Below are 6,902 nucleotides of genomic sequence, written 5' to 3' on the forward strand. Positions count from 1 at the left end.
GAGGTGGATTGAGACCTGGCTGAATGGCAGAGCTCAGAGAGTTGTGATCAGCGGCGCAGAGTCTAGTTGGAGGCCTGTAGCTAGCGGTGTCCCCCAGGGGTCAGTACTGGCTCCAGTCTTGTTCAACTTCTTCATCAGTGACCTGGATGAAGGCACAGAGTGCACCCTCAGCAAGTTTGCTGACGATACCAAACTGGGAGGAGTGGCCGATACACCAGAGGGCTGTGCTGCCATTCAGAGAGACCTGGACAGGCTGGAGAGGTGGTCGGAGAGGAACCTCATGAAGTTCAACAAAGGCAAGCGCAGGGTCCTGCACCTGGGGAGGAACAACCCCATGCACCAGTACAGGTTGGGGGTTAACCTGCTGGAAGCAGCTCTGCGGAGAAGGACCTGGGAGTGCTGATGGACACCAAGTTGACCATGAGGCAGCAATGTGTCCTTGTGGCCAAGAAGGCCAGTGGTCTCTACAACTTTGGTAACAGATGAGAGCATGTGAATGATTTTTATTTGTTTCAGTGTAATGTCTAGCAACTTTGTTAAACAGCTAGAGAGGCAGTTCGATCTGAGTCAATGGACTTTGCACTGAAGGAGCTGAAGAGAGAACTTGCATATTCTGTGAGAATCCATGTGTTGCAATTCTGGAATCTGTTGGCCGAAAAAGGCAAAAAAAAGAAAAAAAAAAGAAAAAAGGGAAGTAAAAGAAAATAAAAGTGCTTGGCTGAAAATTGTTACTTTCTACATAACCTGAATTCTGCTAGTTCTGTTGAGCTTTATGGGGGGTACAAAACTATGCAGGGCAGTGCTTCCAGCGCCATTTTACCATCCTAAAATGTGGGCCTGTCAAAACATGCGATTGTTGAGTTTGTTTGCCCCAGCACATTGTGGCCTGATACTGTGCTCTAGAATACAAGCCTTGTGTTCATTTAGTTAGCCTCAAATAGTGGTATAATTGGTATGTTGCTGTTTTTTGAAGAAGTCAGAACAGATGGTCAAAATCAGGAATTCACTTATGTTTGGCAAATCCACTTAGTGTTTTCATAATTTTTTTTCCCCTTATCTATCAGCTGTTTCTGTCCTATTGAGCTTGTGCCACTAGTGGCTGCTTACTTTGGGAGCAGTGTCACGAAACTTGTTCCTAGATCAGTGCAAGTTACTGCTTGGCAGTGTATCAGCTAGAAATCACTGCTCCCTCTGCTGAACTGCAGGCCTTCCACAGTTAAAGCTGTTCCCCTAATCCTATGTGACTTGACTTAAAGCCACTCTCAGCATTAACTTAAGTTAGTGTGTTTGTTTTTATGTTGCAATATACAGGAGTTCACAGTCCATCAGATATCACAGCTCACCTGAAAAATGGTAATTGCTAGATTGGCAGATGGTAACTTCTTAAATTTCAATTACTTGTGTCTGATTGTACCCTGAATACTCATTCTAGTTGAACAGGTTTCTAGTGTATAGATGACAGTGAGTCTTTACTGCTGTATGAGGAGTCTTTATCCAGTGTTGTTAGAACCATGCTATCCTGAGCACATTTATGCAAGCTGTAGTCAAACTCTGGATAAAATATATGCATATCTTGAATGTCTGAGAAGCCTTCTGCAAGAGAAAAAAATCATTTAAGACAAAATTCCTTACTACTTTAGCTTATGAAAATGTACTAATTGAGATGCAGAGGCCAGTCTCTGCATTTTGTGTCACGTTGCTAGTAACCTTGGCACCCTATACACTTTCTTAAAGTAAGTCATCTCGAGTAATTCTGGCTTTGACTTACTCGCTTTCCAGCCCCTGTGCTTGGATTCTTAATCTCAGAGTGAACCCACATTCCACTGGAGGTCAGTGTACACCCAGTGCATGCTCAGCTTATTGCCTGCCTTTTCTTAATTTGCAATTGCCCTGCTTGACTTTGTTGTGCAGTTACATTGGTATTCCAGCCTAGGAATGGAAGGATTTCACTCCTGAACAATGTGTGCTTTGTTGATTCAAACATTCAGTCATCCAGAAGCTTCTGTCTTAAGAACTTGTTTATTGTTCCAGTCTCTTCAAAAATGCAAGGGTGGAATTCTTACAGATTTCATACCATTATAAAATCCTGAAGTCTGCACTTTGGGAGTAAATTTTACTCTTGCCTAAGCTGTGCAACTGCAAGTAGGCTCTCTCAGTGGGGCAGATGTGGTTGGCATTGTGGGCTGAATGTTGCAGGATGGCATCATTGTAACCCACCTACTATTACACGATTTTTTTTCCCCCAGCTGCAGATAGGATATTGGGACTGAGCAGTGAATTTGTGAACAACCTACTCAGCATCCTAAGGGAGAATATTAATCCTCTCTAACCCGTGGAGTTCAGCCCCAAGCAAACCCCTCATGCTCTTTAATACAAATAGCAGAACATGTTACTTAAAATAAGACAGATTCACTGTGTGAGCTCTTTCAGCTTCCTTCATACATCTAGCATATCAAAGTCTTTTCCCATCCTATATCATATGAATAACTATTCATTTTTTAAAGGCTGAGATTAATAAAATTGGGAGAGAGAATTTCCTGATCTTTATAGGACAGTTTTGGTATAAAAAAGCAACACATACAGGGTTTTATATCTTCATGCAATTAAACAGTAGGTTTTTGATAACGTTATGGTATTTGTGGCTTAAAAACAGTAATTCCTGTAATTGAAACTGTTGCTTTTTTCCTTAAGTGAGTACCTTTATGTGAGAGTGAACTGTATGTTGAAGTTTACTTTGTCTGATCATTTGTGAATGGAATGGAGCAACATTTTAAGGGTTACTGTTCAAAATGTACTCTTTCATCAGCTTCAGCACTGCAATGAATACAGGCATTCTTGATATTTAAATAAAAAATACAAAAGAGTAACTGTTCTAAATAACTGGATTTTTTTTTTTTAATTTTTATGGTAAGTATTATTTGCTATGCTTTTTCAGAAACAAAGCCATAAAGATGAGGTCCAGTAGGTCCTTGTGATTATGGCAATAAAACATTATATGTATTTAATTTAAATGTAAACTCTGTTGACATACACTTAATCTTTGAAGTTTATATTGTTGTGGGAAGACATTTGAAATCTAAAGAAATAAATCTGGTATAGAAAAGAGATAGCCTTCTGTAGTCTGATATTTGTTTATGAGATTTAAGATTAGAATTTAAAATGCACAATCTGTGTTAATACTTCAGAGAAGTGGAATCTAAATTATTTTTACTTGAAAAAAGAAATACAATAGTATTCTGCAAAAATGCCTATTTTTATCATGGTCTGTCAGTGTTCACTGAGAAATCAAACTTTTTTCTAATTTTTGGCACTTAAAAATGTGAAAAATATTAGGGAAATCAAACACTGCTTTTAGAGCATTTTTCCCCCCAAGTTTGGGGTCTTTTATGTTTTTCTAAAAACACTGAAATTTAAAGAAATTGAAAAAAACTTTTGGTTTTGTCAAAAATGCATAACACTTCCCAATTATTTAACAAAGCATTGATCTGCCTCAGATTAAAAAAGAAGCACCCTGTATTTTCTATAAATACGCCTCCATCTTTTCAGGCAATGCTTCCTCCAACTTTTGTCTTTTCAATAATGATATTGAAAGAGTCAGTCACACGATCATTTTTTACTCAGTGAGTCTTGTGTTTGGTTGTATCTCCTTCATTTGTGCCCAGAATGCCTGGAATTACAGGTTCTCTCTCATCCAAATACTGGGTGGCTGCCYAACTTCCAAGCTCCTTATGGGAAAAGCTAGACAGCACTTAATATAAAAGTATTCATCAGTTTTTCACTTTGCGATACAAGTTTCAGTTTTGCCCTCTGTATCCCCATAATYGGAGAAGACCTGACTGTAGGTGACAGCCCACATTATCCTTTATCATCATCTTGATCCTCAAGCAAACAATAAATTGACATGAGTAATTTATTCATATCTTGAGCAGTAAAGACATGCCGGAAATTGTGGCTGTTGAATTTAAATACTCTGCTTCTGCTTTATCTTCTAATTAAACCCTAGGGTTCTTACATAAGTTTCYAAGAATTTCTGAGAGTCTTGAGTTGATAAGTTCTTGAAGATCTCTTGATCCTGTTGTAGTTGATAAGAGGATATGATTTCTAGATGACCTGAAATCAAATCAAAATAGACTTTTATTTTGCTGTTCCTAACTTTAAAAGTTCCACCGTACAATTAGGACTCAGTCACGCAACTTGTTAAAATCAATTTTAGGCACTAAATCACATAATTGTTTTTTCTGTGCAACTTCACATCACATTATTAGATCCAGAGCAAACCGTAAAGCTTTACATATAATCAAACTTTCTTTAGTGATACTGTTTATAATCTCCTTTGTCATAGTCCATGTACCACATTTTGATATATTTACTTAATGCAGCATCTACATCTGTACGCAGTCCTATATTTCTCAGTGGAACTGCTTTTGGAGCAAGGTACTGTTCCATGTGCATAGGAATGCTGCTAAGTTGGTCCTAATGATTTGAAGTATGAGTGATACTAATTACATCTTTGTATCTGGCGTTCTCTTGTGCATCCTATGTTCAACTTTATGAGGGTTCATTTGGGGAAAATGCTGTGGAAGGTGATGCCAAATACTGCACATTGTACTTTCATCTGAGATCTCTCCACTGCAGTCTAAGGAATCACCAGCTAAAAACGATCGCATTGACTGCACAAGATGACGTTCTTTCTGTTGATTGTGTAAAAGTATTTCATGTAATTCAGACTTTATTTACCAACTTAGGTCTGTGCTTTAGCAAAGCATTTTATAATAAAGTTAATGTAAAAACTATTAAACGATGTATAGCTTTTTGTAATGTCCTTTGATATGAGATCCTGTTTGACAAGAGCTGGCTGGTGAGCCACTAGCTGTCATCAAGGCAAAGTCTCTTGCCTTTTGGTAGTGTTAGAGTGGATGGATAAACTGGCATGTTGTGGTTGTGGTCACTGTGGTGAAACACGGAGGGAGGCAAAGACAGAAATCCAGGGGAGAGTGCTGATCGCTCAGTAATAATATACAAAAATAAAAACTTAATAACCGTCTGGATTTGCAGCTAGCTGTGTGCTAACCCAGGTTCACTCTGTTCCCTGCAAACAGAATTTTGACAAATGGTCCTCTGATATAAGGTGTAATGTTCTTGTTACTTGGGTGGTACACCTCCTTTCTGAAAATGTTTGTAGTTCTAAATTATTTCAAGATTACAGTGAACCATTGCAGAATGATTGAATACCTTGCTTCATTGCAACAACTACGCAGAAATAAATTATTCAAAAATCAAAATGAATTCAGGCAACTACTACTGACTTGCAGTTAATTTTGTCTAAATATTTTGGCAATAGCTAGGTGCAACTTCAAGCTCTTACAAAATAGGGAATAGTAAAGTAATGTATCATGGAAATCCACATTGATCCATGCATTATGTATTTTTAATGGTGAATCTAATGGCTTAGGTTCTTAATGGCAATGGAACTATCTTTTCTTTTTACTTTCTCTTCCACTTTTCCTCCAAGAAAGAAATCTCTATCTTTCCCTTCCAATTGTTGAAAAGCAATATCAAATTTATTTTTCAAAGGCTAGGATTTGGCTATATTTGAACTAGATTCCTTTTTCTCTGGGCTTAAGACTTCTGTATGTGAAAAACTTAACAAGAGGAAGTTCCACTGTTAATTATGTAGTTCTAAATATTTTATTGCTCTGCCAATGAAATGTTTGTTTTCCATAAAAGCCTGTGGTATCTAGTTCCCTGTACTCAATTTTTGTAGTCTAAAATGAAGGCCATTGTTTATGCATTTGTAAATGATGAACAAACTGATAGTGCCCTACCTTAAAGTGTGACAAATAATAAAAGGTGGCTAACTTGAGCTTTGCTGGGCRGCTGAAATCCTACCCTCTGCATTTGCTTGTGAGGAGTTCATTGTACAATGGGCTAAATAAAGTTTCACAGGGAATTTTGTTTTGCAAAACTACTCCAACATTTTAATAATTGGAGATCTCAGCATTAATTTTTGCATCAGTTGTAATATCTATATTGTTCAGGGTGGGGTTTTTTTAATAAGTGTTATATATTTTTAAGTCTGTGCATATCATGGATATCAGTTTGACTTCATGTCTGCTTCTATTGAAATCAGTCAGTCAAAACCTACTATTGAATTTTACATTGTCCTAATACAGTATTATTGAGTCTGTATCATCAAAGTAGTCCATATGTACCAGAAAATGATGTTGGATTTCTCAGCCATTTCCCACAGACAGTAGAAAAAACCTTCTATTACCGTGCAAGTTGATTTATTCCTTCATTCCAATCCAAAAAATGGCAATTGCTATAATAAACAGTTCATATAAGGCATCAAAGGAAAGTTTCAACCACCTGTGACTGTTCAAGAGGTATGTCCTGGTACCAAACACGGGCACTGATTCATTTCTTTAAATTGTCTGTCGTGTTCATCACAGTCACTTATGAGGCCTATTCTCAGATGAGTATTAAGAAATATAGCTGACCAGTTTGATTTTTTAATTACTCTTACACAGTAGCTATGACAAAAGGTTTGCGTCCTGTGCTTTAACAGCACGGTGCGTCCTTTTGCTAGGGAGGCAGGGTAACGGGTGGCTTGCGGCAGGAGGCACCTGGAGTTTTACAGCCTGAAGCGGCGCTCCCCAGCGGAAGGGGCGTTTAGCCAGCCGACAACGGCGGCGTCGGTAAAAACACCCGGTTTTCGCTGCGTTTTCTCCCCTCTCCTATTTATAGGCCGCGGCGGTGCTCCTGCGCCTGTGGAGGCCGCTCCCCGTTCAGCCCGGTGCTGCTCGGGCCGTCGGGAGACCGGCGCCGGCCGGCCGTTCAACGGCTGCGGCGCGCGCCCCGCCCCGCCCCGCGGCCCGGGCACAGCCAATGGGGCGGGCGCG

The sequence above is a fragment of the Apteryx rowi genome, unplaced genomic scaffold, assembly GCF_003343035.1.
Source record: "Apteryx rowi isolate R43461 unplaced genomic scaffold, aptRow1 scaffold_73, whole genome shotgun sequence".
Taxonomy (NCBI): Eukaryota; Metazoa; Chordata; class Aves; order Apterygiformes; family Apterygidae; genus Apteryx; species Apteryx rowi.